This window comes from Oryx dammah, unplaced genomic scaffold (assembly GCF_014754425.2).
Source record: "Oryx dammah isolate SB20612 unplaced genomic scaffold, SCBI_Odam_1.1 HiC_scaffold_18, whole genome shotgun sequence".
Taxonomy (NCBI): domain Eukaryota; kingdom Metazoa; phylum Chordata; class Mammalia; order Artiodactyla; family Bovidae; genus Oryx; species Oryx dammah.
In genome coordinates this window covers 75,982,689-76,002,712 of record NW_024070202.1, presented here as the reverse complement: position 1 = coordinate 76,002,712, position 20,024 = coordinate 75,982,689, and positions in this window count along the sequence as shown.

Below are 20,024 nucleotides of genomic sequence, written 5' to 3'. Positions count from 1 at the left end.
AACTTATGTTTTCTATTTTCTTTGTAGTTGTGCAAGATGTTAGCACCTAGGGAATTGGAAGAAAGGTATGGGAGATTTCTCTGCATTATTTCCTATGAGCTGTCTGACGCCAGGAAGATAAGCATGGCATGGGAGGAACAATACAAGAATTCATTCTTAGCTTTCAAGCTAAACATTGATCTCTAAAATCTAATCACAGAACTGGCTTCCTCAAAATAATCTTTATCTTACTTCTTAGACTCATGATGTGTTAGAGGAAAAGATGGAAAAAATTACTCAACTTTTAGGCTGAAGGACAAAGTCTTATTAAACACTTAGAGGTAAAAGTTTCCTCAGGCTGAGACTAAAGACTTTCACATGGGAACTAGGGTAAATTCTCCATTTAGTGTGGCGTGGGAAGTGGGAGAGAGACTGGGTGCCGGGAAGCATTTGGTTCAATGTTGTACTAATTATGGGGCTTCTGTCTACAAACTTGCTGAAGTCCTGAGGGGGTGAACAACACCCGGGTGGGGGCATGATTCTTCTGTAGAATGAAAGGTAAGCTGAGAGCAGAGGTTCTTTGGCCCCAGTTCTTACTGGAGAGTGTAGGGGTGACACCATTGCAGAGTGGCCTCTGCAGATAAACACAAAGAATGGCAGTAGAGATGTGATGCCATCAGACAAGCAACAGGTTGGCGCAAGAGTTCCAGACCCTCCCCCGATCTTCTGAGTGTTACTGTAATGATCCCAAATTCTCCACCTCTCTGTAGAGAATACAGAAACTGGCTCACTGGCTGCCTGGTAAGCTGACCAAGGATGGCCACTTCCGCCCAAAGGCGGTGCCTAAACCTCACGTACGCTGCTTACCAGCCCCAAAGGTACCATCCCCAAAAGACAATTGAGAGGATCCAGAGAGAGCCTCTGACATCCATCCTCTTTCCCCAGCCACCATGAGAGCTGCCCACCTCCAGACACCACCCCCTCCCCCCTGTCCACACCATGCAGTCTCAGGAGCAGGCCAAGGAGGAGTCTTGGATTCACAGGGATTGAACTTTAAATGATCCAATATTGGAAAAAATGAGACTGCTTTCACCGGGAAAAGACTGGTAGGTAGATCATTAACTGCCAAAATTAATCCTTCCATCTCCCATGACTCATGCCCCCTATTCCATGATATGCAGCTTGCAAGGGTTATTTGATAAACCAGGGCAAAGAGACAAAAGGATAAAATGCTAGGTTTTGTTTTTGTTTTCTTTTGTTTTGCTTTCAGTTCAGTTCAGTTGCTCAGTCGTGTCCGACTCTTTGCGACCCCATGAATTGCAGCACGTCAGGCCTCCCTGTCCATCACCATCTCCCGGAGATCTCTCAGACTCACGTCCATCGAGTTGGTGATGCCATCCAGCCATCTCATCCTCTGTCGTCCCCTTCTCCTCCTGCCCCCAATCCCTCCCAGCATCAGAGTCTTTTCCAATGAGTCAACTCTTCACATGAGGTGGCCAAAGTACTGCAGTTTCAGCTTTAGCATCATTCCTTCCAAAGAAATCCCAGGGCTGATCTCCTTCAGAATGGACTGGTTGGATCTCCTTGCAGTCCAAGGGACTCTCAAGAGTCTTCTCCAACACCACAGTTCAGAAGCATCAATTCTTCAGCACTCAGCCTTCTTCACAGTCCAACTCTCACATCCATACATGACCACTGGAAAAACCATAGCCTTGACTAGATGGACCTTAGTTGGCAAAGTAATGTCTCTGCTTTTGAATATACTATCTAGATTGCTCATAACTTTTCTTCCAAGGAGTAAGTGTCTTTTAATTTCATGGCTGCAATCACCATCTGCAGTGATTTTGGAGCCCCCAAAAATAAAGTCTGACACTGTTTCCACTGTTTCCCCATCTATTTCCCATGAAGTGATGGGACCGGATGCCATGATCTTCGTTTTCTGAATGTTGAACTTTAAGCCAACTCTTTTGCTCTCCTCTTTCACTTTCATCAAGAGGCGTTTTAGCTCCTCTTCACTTTCTGCCATAAGGGTGGTATCATCTGCATTTCTGAGGTTATTGATATTTCTCCCAGCAATCTTGATTCCAGCTTGTGCTTCTTCCAGCCCAGTGTTTCTCATGATGTACTCTGCATAGAAGTTAAGTAAGCAGGGTGACAATATACAGCCTTGACATACTCCTTTTCCTATTTGGAACCAGTCTGTTCCATGTCCTGTTCTAAGTGTTGCTTCCTGACCTGCATACAGATTTCTCAAGAGGCAGGTCAGGTCGTCTGGTATTCCCATCTCTTGAAGAATTTTCAACAGTTTGTTGTGATCCACACAGTCAAAGGCTTTGGCATAGTCAATAAAGCAGAAATAGATGTTTTTCTGGAACTCTCTTGCTTTTTCCATGATCCAGTGGATGTTGCCAATTTGATCTCTGGTTCCTCTGCCTTTTCTAAGACCAACTTGCACATCAGGAAGTTCATGGTTCATGTATTGCTGAAGCCTGGCTTGGAGAATTTTGAGCATTACTTTACTAGCATGTGAGATGAGTGCCATGATGCAATTATAAATAAAATCCATAAGTCTCTTAAAAAAACAAACAAACAAACCAGAAAGTGAAAATAAAAATATCAACAAAAATGTAATCCTCAGCCCTTAGTCACCTACACTGTGGCTTGGAGGAGAATTAACATTTAAATTTTAATAACAAGTTTAATGAAGACATTCCAATATAAAATTAACTCTTGGTTTGGTTGACTCTAAGTCTAAAGTTATATATTTGTTAAGATTTACATATTTAGTTTTGATTATAAAACAAGTAAGTTGGACTATTAAAAATAAAAACGCAAAGATAGATAAAAGTTGATAATGTTGGTTAAATGTTGGTAATACTTAAACTGAGTATGGATATGGAGATTCCATATACTATTCTCTTTTCTGTTGTACATTTGGAAAGTTTTTATAGTGAAAGGTCAAAAGCAAATAAATATATAGCTTTGGGATCAATGCAAGTAACAGTTCTTCTTCTTCTTAGGGGAGTTTATATAAGGAAATTCAAGGATGTTGCCAACCTACTTCTTGGAATTCAAGTTATTATAAAACAGCACCTTATTACTCTAAAGCTAGGTTAAAATACTAGTCAACAATGAGAGTAAAACAAAACTAAAATAGGTTAAAAAACTATCCAGTGTAGTTTCTAAGATGTAGTCCATTATTCCTAAATACAAGCCTAGGTTTTCAACAGTGAAAAAAAGCCTAGGTTTTAAAAGTGAAAGTTTTAAACACTTTATTATGCTTTAAAAATGCTACATCCATAAACAAAAGTAAAGGAAAAGTTGGAAACTTTCCGAATGAGTCTCACCACTTCCTATTCAAAACATTTTGACTGTTTTCTAGTCTTTGGAATCCTTTATGTCTTCATGTTGATGTATGACAAAACCAGTACAATATTGTAAAGTAAAAAAATAAATAAATAAATAAATAAATAAAAATAAAGCAAAGGAAAGATTCCTCTCCCCAGTAGGATTCTTGCCTACTGTACTTGAACAGGGATGGCATGGCATTAAAAGGAATTTTCAGCTTCCCTCAAATTTAACTCTTTATTTTTGGGCTTTGTGCTTTCACTGATCTATGAAACATATTTTTGTGTTTTATTAGAGCTTGTGTGTGTGCTCAGTCACTCGGTGATGTCAGCTCTTTGCAACACCATGGGCTGTAGCCCACCAGGCTCCTCTGTCCATGGGGTTCTGCAGGCAAGAATACTGGAGTGGGTTGCCATTTTCTTCTCCAGCAGATCTTCCTTGCCCAGGGATTAAACCCATGTCTCTTGCTTTGGCAGGAGGATTCTTTACTCTGAGCCACATAGGAAACCCCTTTATTAGAGCTTGACTGAGGTAAGTTCCACAGATAATAAATGAGTGTGTATTTGAAGTGTACAGTTGTATGCACACACATGTAATATCACCACAACGGAGAGAATGAACATGTCTGTTACACCACAACTTTCCTCGAGCTTTTTTATGAGCTCTCTCTTCAGCCCAGCTCCTCCTACCTTGTCCCCAAACAATCCCTGATATCATCTTGGTCAATACATGATACATTAGCTTTCATTTTCCAGGATTTTATATTAATGGAATTGTTACCAGAGATAGGGGAAGTTTGAAGAGGACCCTCCCTTGTGGGCCTTGGTTCTTGGTAAGGACCCAAAGAAGAATTTGAGGTCTTATCCAGGGCAAAAATTTTAATAAAGAAGGGATAGAAAGAACACTTCAAGGGAGAGGTGGGCCAAATCAAGAGAGGCACTGGCGCAGGAATGGCGGGGTGGGGGTTTAGAGACAGGGCTTGCACATATTCACTTAGGGGGGTGTGGGCTGACAGTTTTGATTGTCAGTTGCAAGTTACAAAACAGCAGGTTCTACTGTGCATGTCTTTCCCATAATTCAGTCTGGTATAATCAGATGTATGTACGTATAGAATATTTATGAATCCTTAAAGGGCTCCTGGCTGCCTAAGTTCACTTGAGGACACAGCTGGGCATCAGGGGCACATGTGCCAGGGTTGGAGAAGGCCCTGTGGTTAGTCTGTATCTACTGTGTGCCTAGGGTACATTCGTAGGAGTTGGAAAAGTCTCTGTGGTTGTTTTGTAGCCTAACTATGAGCTTTCCAGCAGCACTGGGATAGGGTTTAGAGATCAAAACTGTGGGAAATTCTGAGAGAGATGGGAATACCAGATCACCTGACCTGCCTCTTGAGAAATCTGTATGCAGGTCAGGAAGCAACAGTTAGAACTGGACATGGAATAACAGACTGGTTCCAAATAGGAAAAGGAGGGTGTCAAGGCTGTATATTGTCACCCTGCTTATTTAACTTATATGCAGAGTACATCATGAGAAACGCTGGGCTGGAAGAAACACAAGCTGGAATCAAGATTGCCGGGAGAAATATCAATAACCTCAGATATGCAGATACCATCCTTATGGCAGAAAGTGAAGAGGAACTCAAAAGCCTCTTGATGAAAGTAAAAGTGGAGAGTGAAAAAGTTGGCCTAAAGCTCAACATTCAGAAAATGAAGATCATGGCATTTGGTCCCATCGCTTCATGGGAAATAGAGGGGGAAACAGTGGAAACAGTGTCAGACTTTGTTTTGGGGGGCTCCAAAATCACTGCAGATGGTGATTGCAGCCATGAAATTAAGACACTTACTCCTTGGAAGAAAAGGTATGAGCAACCTAGATAGTATATTCAAAAGCAGAGACATTACTTTGCTGACTAAGGTCCATCTAGTCAAGGCTATGGTTTTTCCTGTGGTCATGTATGGATGTGAGAGTTGGACTGTGAAGAAGGCTGAGTGCTGAAGAATTGATGCTTCTGAACTGTAGTGTTGGAGAAGACTCTTGAGAGTCCCTTGGACTGCAAGGAGATCCAACCAGTCCATTCTGAAGGAGGTCAGCCCTGAGATTTCTTTGGAAGGAATGATGCTAAAGCTGAAACTCCAGTACTTTGGCCACCTCATGTGAAGAGCTGACTCATTGGAAAAGACTCTGATGCTGGGAGGGATTGGGGGCAGGAGGAGAAGGGGATGACAGAGGATGAGATGCCTGGATGGCATCACAGACTTGATGGACGTGAGTCTGAGTGAACTCCAGGAGTTGGTGATGGACAGGGAGGCCTGGCCTGCTGTGATTCATGGGGTCACAAAGAGTCGGACACAACTGAGCAACTGAACTGAACTGAACTACATCCTTTTTGGCAAGGCTACTCCTCATTGCTCATGCCTAACTTCCTACCTAACAGAATCATATAGTATGTACTCATTTCTATCTGATTTTTTTTGACTCAACATAATTATTTTGAGATAAATTCCTGATTCAGCATGAGTCTAGGTTTGAGTATACCATAGATATTTGTTCATTCATCTACTGATAGATATTTGGTTTGTTTCTAGGTTACAAATGAAACTTCCAGCTTTCAATGAAAAGTGCTATGGTAGTCCACATGCAAATATTTGTATGAATATATGCTTTTTTTCCCCCCTTGGATAAACCCCAACAGTAGAATAGTTAGATCATACGGTAGGTGTTTAAATTTTTAAGAGATAACTGAGCTGTTTTCCAAAGAGATTGTACCATTTTTTTATTTCCATCAGTAATGTGTGACAGTTCCAATTCTGCCACATCTTTTAAAATGTTGACAACTTTTATAGATGTGTAGTGATATTTCACAGAGGTTTTAATTAGCATTTCCCTGATGATTAATGATGTTAAGCATTTTTTCATGAGCTTATTTGCCATTCACGTATCTTATGGGGAGAAGTGTCTGTCCAAATCACTATCAATTTAAAAAAATTAGGCTGTTTGTCAATGAGTTTCCAGAGTCTTTTGTATATTCTGGATTCAAGTCTTTTTCTTAGATGTATAGTTTGGAAATATTTTTTAACAGTCTGTAGATTGCTTTTGTAATCTCTTAGCAATGCTTTTTGAAAAGTTGACTTTTAAATTTGCATAAAGATCAGTATATCAATTTATTTTTTATGGGTCATGCTTTTGCAGTTGTAAGTAAGTAATTTTCCCTAACTTATTGTTTAAAGTTTTTCTCCTATGTTATGTTGTAGAAATTTCATAGTTTTGGGTCTTACATTTAGGTCTATGATCTACTGTGTATTAATTATTGTACTTGGTACAAAATATAAGCATGTTTATTTTTGACAGGCATATTCAATTATTCTAGCACTGTTTGTTGAACAGACTATCCTCTGTTCTTTGCACTTTGATCAAAATTAAATTATGCAAATACATGTAGGTCTGTTTATGGAATCTCTATTCTGTTCTATACTTTATCATATATCAATAATCATATATATATATAAACATATATTTGCATCTTACAAATAGTTGTTGTTTTTGTTTAACTCTTATTCCACTTATCTATTTTCTGACTCTGATATCCAGCATAATGTAGAAGAAATATTTTTTCCTGAATATCAGAATATTTAAGGAATTCACTGTGAGTTTTTATAGATACACTTTTCAGGTTAGGGGAGTTCTCTTCTATTACTAATTTGATAAAATTTTTCATCATAATGGATGTGAGGTTTTATGAGATACTTTTCTGCATCTATGAGATGACTGAATTATTTTTGTTTTTTAACTGTTAATGTGGTGAGTTTATATCATTTGACTTAATCATAAAAAAGCAACATGTCACTCTGGTTGTTAAGCTTAACTTGGTTATTACATCCAAAGTGAAGCTGTATAATTCTTTGAGTGCTGTGATTTGTTATCAGGATTATAAGAGTATCTTTTCTTCTTCTCTGGAATATTTTGTGTGCAATTAAAACTATATCTTCATTGAATATTATTTTTCTAATGAATATTGGATGGATATTGCTTGGACTTAATGTTTCTTCACTGAGGGAATACCACACAATAAAGTGCCATTCTTATCATCAAGGAATCTAAGGTACACATAATCAAATTGACTCATCACTGTGACTTTAATCACCTGTTCAGGACAGTATGTGTCAGGTCACTTCCTTAAAGGTATTCTTTTTCTACCTCTTTCCAAATTGTATCACTTAGGAAGAACTTCTTCTGTGAGATTCCCACTTAATAAGTAGATTAAGAATATTTCAAATTTTCTTCTTTAATTTTTAAGTCGGACATACACCATTTTATCCTATTATTTTAGTGGATATGCTAGAAATTATAATATCCATTCATAATTTATACTGTGTAGGGCCACCCAAGATGGATGGAACATGGTGGAGAGTTCTGACAAAATGTGGTCCACTGGAGAAGGGAATGGCAAGCCACTTCAGTATTCTTGCCTTGAGAACCCCATGAATAGTATGAAAAGGGAAAAAGATAGGACACTGAAAGACAAACTCCCCAGGTCAGTAGGTGCCCAATATGCTACTGGAGATCAGTGGAGAAATAACTCCAGAAAGAATGAAGAGACGGAGCCAAAGCAAAAACAACAACCAGTTGTGGATGTGACTGGTGATGGAAGTAAAGTCCAATTCTGGAAGGAGCAATATTGCATAGGAACCTGGAATGTTAGGTCCATGAATAAAGGCAAATTGAAAGTGGTCAAACAGGAGATGGCAAGAGTGAACATTGACATTTTAGGAATCAGCGAATTAAGATGGACTGGAATGGATGAATTTAACTCAGATGACCACTATATCTACTACTGTGGGCAAGAATCCCTTAGAAGAAATGGAGTAGCCATATCTACTACTGTGGGCAAGAATCCCTTAGAAGAAATGGAGTAGCCATCATAGTCAACAAAAGAGTCCAAAATGCAGTACTTGGATGCAGTCTCAAAAATGACAGAATGATCTCTGTTCGTTTCAAAGGCAAACCATTCATTATAATGGTAATACAAGTCTATGCCCCGACAAGTAATGCCAAAGAAGCTGAAGTGAACGGTTCTCTGAAGACCTACAAGACCTTCTAGAACTAACACCCCCCGCCCCAACAAAAAAATGTCCTTTTCATTATAGGGGACTTGGATGCAAAAGTAGGAAGTCAAGAAATACCTGGAGTAACAGGCAAATTTGGCCTTGGGGTACAGAAGGAAGCAGGACAAAGGCTAACAGAGTTTTGCCAAGAGAACACACTGGTCATAGCAAACACCCTTTTCCAACAACACAAGAGAAGACTCTACACATGGACATCACCAGATGGTCAACACCAAAATCAGATTGATTATATTCTTTCCAGCCAAAGGTGGAGAGCTCTATACAGTCAGCAAAAGCAAGACTGGGAGTGGACTGTGGCTCAGACCATGAACTCTTTATTGCCAATTCAGATTTAAATTGAAGAAAGTAGGGAAAACCACTAGACCATTCAGGTATGACCTAAATCAAATCCCTTATTATTATACAGTGAAAATGACAAATAGATTCAAGGGATTAGATCTGATAGACAGAGTGCCTGAAGAACTATGAATGGAGGTTCATGACATTGTACAGGAGGCAGAGATCAAGACCATCCCCAAGGAAAAGAAATGCAAAAAAGCAAAATGGTTGTCTGAGGAGGGCTTACAAGTAGCTGAGAAAAAAAGAGAACTGAAAGGCAAATAAGAAAATGAAAGATATACTCATTTCAATGCAGAATTCAAAAGAGTAGCAAGGAGAGCTAAGAAAGCCTTCCTCAGTGATCAGTGCAAGAACTTAGAGGAAAGCAATAGAATGGGGAAGACTAGAGATCTCTTCAAGAAAATTAGAGATACCAAGGGAACATTTCATGCAAAGATGGGCTCAATAAAGGACAGAAATGGTATGGACTTAACAGAAGCAGAAGATATTAAGAAGAAATGGCAAGAATACACAGAAGAACTCTACAAAAAAGATCTTCACGACCCAGATAATCACTCACCTAGAGCCAGACATCCTGAAATGAGAAGTCAAGTGGGCCTTAGGAAGCATCACTATGAACGAACCTAGAGGAGGTGATGGAATTCCAGCTCAGCTATTTCAAATGCTAAAAGATGATGCTGTGAAAATGCTGCACTCAGTATGCCAGCAAATTTGGAAAACTCAGCAATGGCCACAGGACTGGAAGAAGTCAGTTTTCATTCCAATCCCAAAGAAAGGCAATGACAAAGAATGTTCCAACTACTGCACAATTGCACTCATCTCACATGCTAGCAAATTAATACTCAAAATTCTCCAAGCCAGGCTTCAACAGTACGTGAATTGTGAACTCCCAGATATTCAAGCTGGTTTTAGAAAAGGCAGAGGAACCAGAGATCTAATTGCCAACGTCTGATGGGTCATCGAAAAATCAAGAGTTCCAGAAAAACGTCTACTTCTGCTTTATTGACTATGACAAAACCTTTGACTGTGTGGCTCACAACAAACTGTGTAAAATTCTTCAAGAGATGGGAATACCAGACCACCTGACCTGTCTCTTGAAAAATCTGTATGCAGGTCAAGAAGCAACAGTTAGAGCCGGACATGGAACAACATACTGGTTCCAAATCAGGAAAGGAGTACCTCTAGGCTCGATATTGTCTCCCTGCTTATTTAACTTATATGTTCAGTACATTATGAGAAATGCTGGACTGGATGAACCACAAGCTGGAATAAAGCTTACCAGGAGAAATATAAATAACCTCAGATATGCAAATGACACCACCCTTACAGCAGAAAGTGAAGAACTAAAGAGTCTCTTGATTAAAGTGAAAGAGGAGAGTGAAAAAGTTGGCTTGAAACTCAGCATTCAGAAAACTAAGATCATGGCATCTGGTCCCATCACTTCATGGCAAAAGATGGGGAAACAGTGGAAACAGTGAGAGACTTTATTTTGGGGGGCTCTGAAATCACTTCAGATGGTGACTGCAGCCATGAAACTAAAGGATGCTTGCTCCTTGGAAGAAAAGTTATGATCATAATAGACAGATTATTAAAAAGCAGAGACATTGCTTTGCCAACAAAGTCCATCTAGTCAGGGCTATGGTTTTTCCAGTAGTCATGTATGGATGTGAGAGTTGGACTATAAAGAAAGCTGAGTGCCAAAGAATTGACACTTTTGAACTGTGGTGTTGGAGAAGACTCTAGAGAGTCCCTTGGGCTGCAAGGAGATCAAACCAGTCCATCCTAAAGGAAATCAGTCCTGAATATTCATTGGAATGACTGATGCTGAAGCTGCAACTCCAGTACTTTGGCCACCTGATGGGAATAACTGATTCACTAGAAAAGACCCTGATGCTGGGAAAGATTGAAGGCAGAGGAGAAGGGGACAACAGAGGATGAGATGGTTGGATGGTATCACCGACTCAATGGACGTGAGTTTGAGTAAACTCCAAGTGTTTGTGATGGACAGGGAGGCCTGGTGTGCTGAAGTCCATGGTGTCACAAAGAGTCGGACATGACTGAGCTGAACTGAATTTATGAAAGTCTAATGACAAAAAGTGAAGAGAAAGAAAAAGCCTCCTGAAGAAAGTGAAAGAGGAGAGTGAAAAAGTTGGCTTAAAGCTCAACATTCGCAAAACTAAGATCATGGCATCTGGTCCCATCACTTCATGGGAAATAGATGGGGAAACAGTGGAAACAGTGTCAGACTTTATTTTTTGGGGCTCCAAAATCACTGCAGATGTTGATTGCAGCCATGAAATTAAAAGACGCTTACTCATTGTTAGGAAAGTTATGACCAACCTAGGTAGCATATTGAAAAGCAGAGACATTACTTTGCCAACAAAGGTTCATCTAGTCAAGGCTATGGTTTTTCCTGTGGTCATGTATGGATGTGAGAGTTGGACTGTGAAGAAGGCTGAGTGCCTAAGAATTGATGCTTTTGAACTGTGGTGTTGGTGAAGACTCTTGAGAGTCCCTTGGACTGCAAGGAGATCCAACCAGTCCATTCTAAAGGCGATCAGTCCTGGGATTTCTTTGGAAGGAATGATGCTAAAGCTGAAACTCCAATACTTTGGCCACCTCATGCGAAGAGTTGACTCATTGGAAAAGACTGGTTCTGGAAGGGATTGGGAGCAGGAGGAGAAGGGGATGACAGAGGATGAGATGGCTGGATGGCATCACGGACTTGATGGACATGAGTCTGAGTGAACTCCAGGAGTTGGTGATGGACAGGGATGCCTGGTGAGCTGCCATTCATGGGGTCGCAAAGAGTTGGACCTGATTGAGAGACTAAACTGAACTGAACTGAACTGAATGACAAAAGATACCTTGATTTTCTCACCAAACAATACAATGGTATAGAATATTAGTTTCACCTTTCCTGAAACATTTTACTGAAGTGAATTTTAAATCCATTTAATTTTTAACCATTTTCACTTTGATGTATCCAGTTCTTTGCTCTTCATCCCTCTTCTGTCTTTCACCTTTCTCTGAGATCTTTTTCCTTCTTCCCCAAACAGATATTTAATAATTTCTTTGATGAGGTTCTGTTTGGCAAACTCTCCACTTCTATTTGGCTAATAATGTTTTCATGTCACTAACACTTTGAAAATATTTCCTTACTGAGTACAAATTCTGCATGCCCTTTTTTTCCTTTTGGTGCTTTGAAGGGATCATTTCCCATCACCTTCTTCTCTTTGGTTGAGACTTCAGTTGTCATTAAAATTTTGCTCCCTGAAAGGCATTCTTTCTTTTATTCCTAGCTGGCTGCTTCTAAGATTTTTCTCTTTGCTTTTTATATTTAGCATTTCGAACACAATGTGTCTATGTATTGATTTCTTTTATTCTCTAGTGGTTTCTTAGGATTCTTGAATTGATGAAGCAGTAACTTTTATCAGTTCTTGAAAATTTGCTGTCAATATCACATTAAAAATTGTCTCTGTCCCATTTCCCTTTCTTTAATTTCAATTAAATACAGTTTAGATGGGTCTATTCTATGTATTCTCAATTTTCTGCCCTCATTTTTCCTATCTTCTTCATTTTGTTCTCTATATGTTTTTGATCCACATTGAATTTTATTTTATATTATTTTTTGTATTTATTATTATTACTATTATATTTTTACTTTACAATACTGTATTGGTTTTGCCATACATTGACATGAATCTACCACAGGTGTACATGAGTTCCCAACCCTGAACCCCCCTCCCACCACCCTCCCCGTATCATCTCTCTGGGTCATCACAGTGCAGCAGCCCCAAGCATCCTGTATCCTGTATCAAACCTAGACTAGCGATTCATTTCTTACATGATAGTATACATGTTTCAATGCCATTCTCCCAAATCATCCCACTGTCTCCCTCTCCCACAGAGTCCAAAAGTCTGTTCTTTACATCTGTGTCTCTTTTGCTGTCTTGCATACAGGGTTATCATTATAATTTTTCTAAATTCCATATATATGTGTTAGTATACTGTATTGGTGTTTTTGTTTCTGGCTTACTTCACTCTGTATAATCGGCTCCAGTTTCATCCACCTCATTAGAACTGATTCAAATGTATTCTTTTTAATGGCTGAGTAGTATTCCATTGTGTATATGTACCACAGCTTTCTTATCCATTCGTCTGCTGATGGACATCTAGGTTGCTTCCATGTCCTGGCTATTATAAACAGTGCTGCGATGAACATTGGGGTACACATGTCTCTTTCAGTTCTGGTTTCCTCAGTGTGTATGCCCGGCAGTGGGATTGCTGGGTCATAAGGCAGTTCTATTTCCAGTTTTTTAAGGAATCTCCACACTGTTCTCCATAGTGGCTGTACTAGTTTGCATTCCCACCAAGAGTGTAAGAGGGTTCCCTTTTCTCCACACCCTCTCTAGCATTTATTGCTTGTAGACTTTTGGATCGCAGCCATTCTGACTGGTGTGAAATGGTACCTCACTGTGGTCTTGATTTGCATTTCTCTGATAAGGAGTGATGTTGAGCATCTTTTCATGTGTTTGTTAGCCATCCATATGTCTTCTTTGGAGAAATATCTATTTAGTTCTTTGGCCCATTTTTTGATTGGGTCATTTATTTTTCTGGAATTGAGCTGTATATTTTGCTTGTATATTTTTGAGATTAGTTGTTTGTCAGTTGCTTCATTTGCTATTATTTTCTCCCATTCTGAAGGCTGCCTTTTCACCTTGCTTATAGTTTCCTTTGTTGTGCCAAAGCTTTTAATTTTAATTAGATCCCATTTGTTTATTTTTGCTTTTATTTCCAGTATTCTGGGAGATGGATCATAGAGGATCTTGCTGTGATTTATGTCGGAGAGTGTTTTCCCTATGTTCTCCTCTAGGAGTTTTATAGTTTCTGGTCTTACGTTTAGATCTTTAATCCATTTTGAGTTTATTTTTGTGTATGGTGTTAGAAAGTGTTCTAGTTTCATTCCTTTACGAGTGGTTGACCAGTTTTCCCAGCACCACTTGTTAAAGAGATTGTCTTTAATCCATTGTATAGTCTTGCCTCTTTTGTCAAAGTTAAGGTGTCCATTGGTGTGTGGATTTATCTCTGGGCTTTCTATTTTGTTTCATTGATCTATATTTCTGTCTTTGTGCCAGTACCATAGTGTCTTGGTGACTGTGGCTTTGTAGTAGAGCCTGAAGTCAGGCAGGTTGATTTCTCCAGTTCCGTTCTTCTTTTTCAAGGTTGCTTTGGCTTTTTGAGTTTTTTTTTTTTTTTTTGTATTTCCATACAAATTGTGATATTATTTGTTCTAGTTCTGTGAAGAATACCGCTTGTAGCTTGATAGGGATTGCATTGAATCCTAGATTGCCTTGGGTAGTATACTCATTTTCACTCTATTGATTCTTCCGATCCATGAACATGGTATATTTCTCCAACTATTAGTGTCCTCTTTGATTTCTTTCATCAGAGTTTTATAGTTTTCTATATATAGGTCTTTAGTTTCTTTAGGTATATATATTCCCAAGTATTTTATTCTTTTCGTTGCAATGGTGAATGGAATTGTTTCCTTAATTTCTTTTTCTACTTTCTCATTATTAATGTATAGGAATGCAAGGGATTTTTGTGTGTTGATTTTATATCCCGCAACTTCACTATATTCATTGATTAGCTCTAATAATTTTCTGGTGGAGTCTTTAGGGCTTTCTATGTAGAGGATCGTGTCCTCTGCAAACAGTGAGAGTTTTAATCCACAATGAATTTTAATACTTATCTCTTCTAATGTGTTTATTGGCTTTCTTTTGTGTTTTTAATTTCAGTTTTAGTATTTTCAGTTCCAGAATTTTGATTTGGTTATTTTGTAAATCTTTAATGTCCCTTGGTTCCGGTTTCTAGTCCCCATGTTAAAAACTTGGCTTCTCCTCTTTTGTGCAAAATAGGGCTAGTTGTTTTATCAGAATCTTGTCAGTTCAATATCTTAAATCTTTTCTGTCTGTTTCTATTCCCTGTCCACTCTCCTTTGCCACCACCACCCATGGGTTCTCACTCATGCTCCTTGCTTTCCTACATGACAATTTCCCTTTTGCTCTTTACAGTCACTGACCACATAAATGTTTGTAGGAATAGTTGGATGCTAGGGTCATGTTTTCATGATCCTGAAAGATTTTGTCTTTTGTGTCCTCCAGAGACAAATGTTCCATCTTGAAATTAGAGATTCTGTTTTGGGAAAGAAAGTTGAAGGCAGTTTGTTGCCTTGTTTGCTCCTGATTTTCCGCTAGAGGAAGATGCAGACTGGGTAACACTCCCTGGAGTGGGTGGAGACTTCATTGAGAAGGCCAGGCTTCCCTTCTGAAACCACTAGCAGGCAGTACACTGGGGTTCAGCACCACAGGTCTTTCCTGTTGACTAGTCAAAGCTCTTAGGGTAAAAGCAACTTTGTGCAGTGATTTTGTCTCCCAGGTTCTGCAACTAGATTTTAGACCAGTAATTTTTCAGTATAATGCTAGCATTTGTTGCTTTTGAGAAGATTACACAAACATTCCAACTTTTTGAGGTTGTGTAGTTGCCCTCAGTAGGCGTTGAGGTTGGTGATGTAACTATTTTTCCACTACTGGGACATGCAGAATGACTGTCAATTTAAAGGAACCCCAGATTCTCCTTAAATGTATATTACTATGTAAGTCTCTTGATGAAAGTGAAAGAGGAGAGTGAAAAAGTTGGCTTAAAGCTCAACATTCAGAAAACGAAGATCATGGCATCTGGTCCCATCACTTCATGGCAAATAGATGGGGAAACAGTGGAAACAGTGTCAGACTTTATTTTGGGGGGCTCCAAAATCACTGCAGATGGTGACTGCATCCATGAAATTAAAAGACGCTTACTCCTTGGAAGAAAAGTTATGACCAACCTAGATAATATATTCAAAAGCAGAGACATTGCTTTGCTGACTAAGGTCCGTCTAGTCAAGGCTATGGTTTTTCCTGTGGTCATGTATGGATGTGAGAGTTGGACTGTGAAGAAGGCTGAGTGCCGAAGAATTGATGCTTTTGAACTGTGGTGTTGGGGAAGACTCTTGAGAGTCCCTTGGACTGCAAGGAGATCCAACCAGTCCATTCTGAAGGAGATCAACCCTGGGATTTCTTTGGAAGGAATGATGCTAAAGCTGAAGCTCCAGTACTTTGGCCACCTCATGTGAAGAGTTGACTCATTGGAAAAGACTGATGCTGGGAGGGATTGGGGGCAGGAGGAGAAGGGAACGACAGAGGATGAGATGGCTGGATGGCATCACGGACTTGATGGACGTGAGTCTGAGTGAACTCCAGGAGATGGTGATGGACAGGGAGACCTGGCGTGCTGCGATTCATGGGGTCGCAAAGAGTCGGACACGACTGAGAGACTGAACTGAACTGAATGTGTACTTTTGTAATGAAATAGTACTAAAACACACATAATAGTAGTATGTGTATTTAGTAGATGGCATGATTAACTCAATGAACATGAGTCTGAGCAAACTCCAGGAGACAGTGACAGACTAGTGAAGCCTGGTGTGCTGCAGTCCATGGGATCATAGAGTCAGAAATAACTGAGTGACTGAACAACAAAGTAGTGGAATAATAGGTAACTCAGATCATACACCGGAGAAGTCAATGGCACCCCACTCCAGTACTCTTGCCTGGAAAATCCCATGGACAGAGGAGCCTGGTAGGCTGCAGTCTGTGGGGTCCCTAAGAGTCAGCCACGACTGAGTGACTTCACTTTCACTTTTCACTTTCATACTTTGGAGAAGGAAATGGCAACCCACTCCAGTGTTCTTGCCTGGAGAATCCCAGGGACGGGGGAGCCTAATGGGCTGCTGTCTATGGGGTCATACAGAGTCGGACGTGACTGAAGTGACTTAGCAGCAGCAGCAGCAGCAGCAGCAGATCATACACTGGTGGCTCAGACGGTAAAGCGTCTGCCTTCAATGAGGGAGACCCGAGTTTGATCCCTGGTTGGGAAGATCCCCTGGAGTAGGAAATGGCAACCCATTCCAGTATTCTTCCTTGGAAAATCCCATGGACGGAGAAACCTGGTGGACTATAGTCCATTGCAAAGAGTTGGACAGGACTGAGCAATCTCACCATATCATATAAGTACACAACCCTATCTTTGCATTCTACAAGTTGTCTCAATGAGTATTTCGTGGGAAAGTCATGGGAAAATGTAAGATGTGTGGAAGGAGAGTATTTGAAATTAAATTAAAAAGAAAATTTTTAGCTTGGCTGTGGAAAGGAGGACACTAGGGTGCCAACTAAACAAATAATTCTTTTAAAAGAAATCTGTGGTCTTTTTTGAATGAAAATAGGTATCTTGACTTCTCTGTCTCCACCACTTCTAACGTAACTTAAGCAAGCTAAATAGAGGAAACAACCAAAATATGGGTACTAAATTAGAAATTTTGTCCCAAATTTAGTTAGAGTACTGAAATGCAGTCTTATGTAAAAATGTGGAGATATTTATTTGGCATTTGAATTTTGAAAGTAAAATTTTGTTTTACTAGTTTTTTTTCTTTTACATGAAGTATGGAAATTCAAAAGTATAGAAATAACAGCACTTCCCCCCCAGAGTTTCCAAAATTGTAGTGATTAAGAGCAATTGGATATGTAAGTTCTGTTCATTCACAACAATCAAGGAAGCCCTGTCTCAGAAGGGATTTTATGTAGGACTGAGGACCCACATTCATAACTGATTTATAGCATTGTATGTCAGTGCAGTGGACTTTATTTTGCATGGTGATTCATATCATACTGGCATCAGTAAGACAGAAGACTACTCATCTCATGTCCACTATTTTCTCTAGGTGGACATGACTCAATGAACATGTGAGGTCATTTACTGAACATGGGGAGGTGAGGTCATTTACTGAACATGGGTAGGATGTTCAGTAAGTGGGGGGAGGGAACTGGTCCTCTCACCTCCACTAGGCAACAGTGGGACCCCCATCCCTGTCAATAGTGGTCACAAGGGAAACTCAGATTTCCATTCCTGCTGGCAGTCACCATGTGTCCTTGCAACTCCCCACTGTCCTATCAGAGGAGATCCAGCAGAAAGGATCAGTATACAGGGGCTACCTCCTCAACCCTTGCTGTCTATGGAGGCCACTTATGAAGCAGCTGTAATGAGGCAGTCCTGCCCCATCGGTGGAGGCTCTTAAGAGAGCTGGAACCATTTTCCCAAACAGCAGGAACAGGGAAACCTCCTCTGATGGATGCTAATTGAGGCCAAGTGAGCCTTCCTAGACTTCTACCACCACCAGGCAATACAATGGTAGTGCCAACCCTTCTTCTCTTACAGAAGTTATAGAAAAAGTCCGTTAAAATGGGTTTAAAGTAAGATTCAGAGTAGCATAATACTGGAAATGCTCAGTTTTCAATAAAAAAATTATTCATAATATCAAGAACCAGGAAAATCTCTACTTGAATGACAGGAATGCAGTAAAGAGAAATCAATACCAAGATGCCAAAGATATTAGAATGCCCTGACTGTAATTTTCAAGTAAATATCATAAAAAATATTTTCTTGAAAATTCATAAATCATAAAAATGCTTCAGTAAGCAATTATGTACATGCTTGCAACAAAAATAATAAAAAATAGAAAGCTTCCAAAAAAGAGAGAGGATTTAAAGAAAAATGAAATGGATTTTTTAAACTGAAAAATACAATAACCGATGTGAAAAAAGAACAACAATAACAACAATTAAAAAAAAAAAATCTCAATGGCTCGAAAACCAGTGAAGAGTACAGAGGAAAGAATTGGTCAGCTTGATATAGGACAGTGGAAAATATCCATTCTGGACAACATAGAATATGGAGAAACACTCAGGGATGTGAGACTTTTACAAAAGAGCTGACAATTCTGTCATCAGAGTCCTGGCAGGAGAAAATAAAAACAGTAGGGCTGAAAATGTACTCAAAAGAATCATAGCTGAAAACTTTGCAAATTTAGCAAAAGACATAAACTTACATATTTGATAAAGATGTCAAACCCCAAACAGGATAAATCAAAAGAAAATGTCACCAAGACACATAGAGAAACTTTGTAAACCAGAGGCTACATGTTTCAGGCACCAGAAAAATAAACATGAGACAAGAAAACAAACAAACAACAACAAAAAAATTGACCCAAGATACTGTATCCAGTGAAAAGATCCTTCAAGAAGGAAGTGATAATCAAAGATTTCTCAGATGATGAAAGATTAAGAGAATTTGTCACCAGGAGATCTATCCTAACAGAGAAAGATCTTCTCTAAACAGAAATGAAATGAAAAAAGGAAAGAAAGGAAATGAAAATGTCTTGGAATATTAGGAAAGAATAAAGAATTATAGAAAGAATAATGTTAAATATGTAAAATATATTTTCTTATTGAATTTCTTAAAACATGCTTGGTTGCTAAGCAAAAATTATAACACTGTCTGATGTAGTTGTAAAAATATTTAAGGCTTATTATAAACAACATAGGATAGAGCATATGAAGAGAGTAAAGACTCCTATACTTCACTCAAACTGATAAATGCTGATATCAGTGAATTGTGACAAATTATAGATATAGACTATAATGCCTAGTGCATGATAAGTTGCTTCAGTGTGTCTTACTCTGCAGCCCTGTGGACTGTAGCCTGTCAGGCTCCTCTGTCCATGGGATTTTCCAGGCAAAAATACTGGAGTTGGTTGCCATGCCCTTCTCCAGGGGCTCTTCCTGACCCAGGGATTGAACCCATGTCTCTTTATGTCTCCTGCATTAGCGGACAGGTTCTTTACCACTAGAACCACTTGGGAAGCTCTACAATGCCTAGAGTAACCATTAAAAAGCTATGTAAAGGAATACATTATAAAATAGTAGAGATAAATAAAAATGGATGCCATACTCCATTTTTGAATGTTCAAGCAGTGCTTCATTTCCAACTTTTGCTGTATACTTTCTAAAACTCTATAATGAGCAACATTTATGACCCATTTAAAAATGTTGGTCATTTCAGTAGTTTAGGAAGGAAGGCTACATTTTTTTCATTGCCAAGAAATCTTACAAGTGCACTTTAAAGTTGTCATTATTTTAAAATAGAAACAGATTAGAATGCTTACATCTTTAGTAGACAGAAGTATAAATCCAAATGTGACATTATGGAACTTGTACGTGTTATAAACATTTTACTTCATGCCATTCAAGAAGTATGCTCTACCGTTTCTTCAAGTAGTGCTTTGCCACTGAAAAGTATATC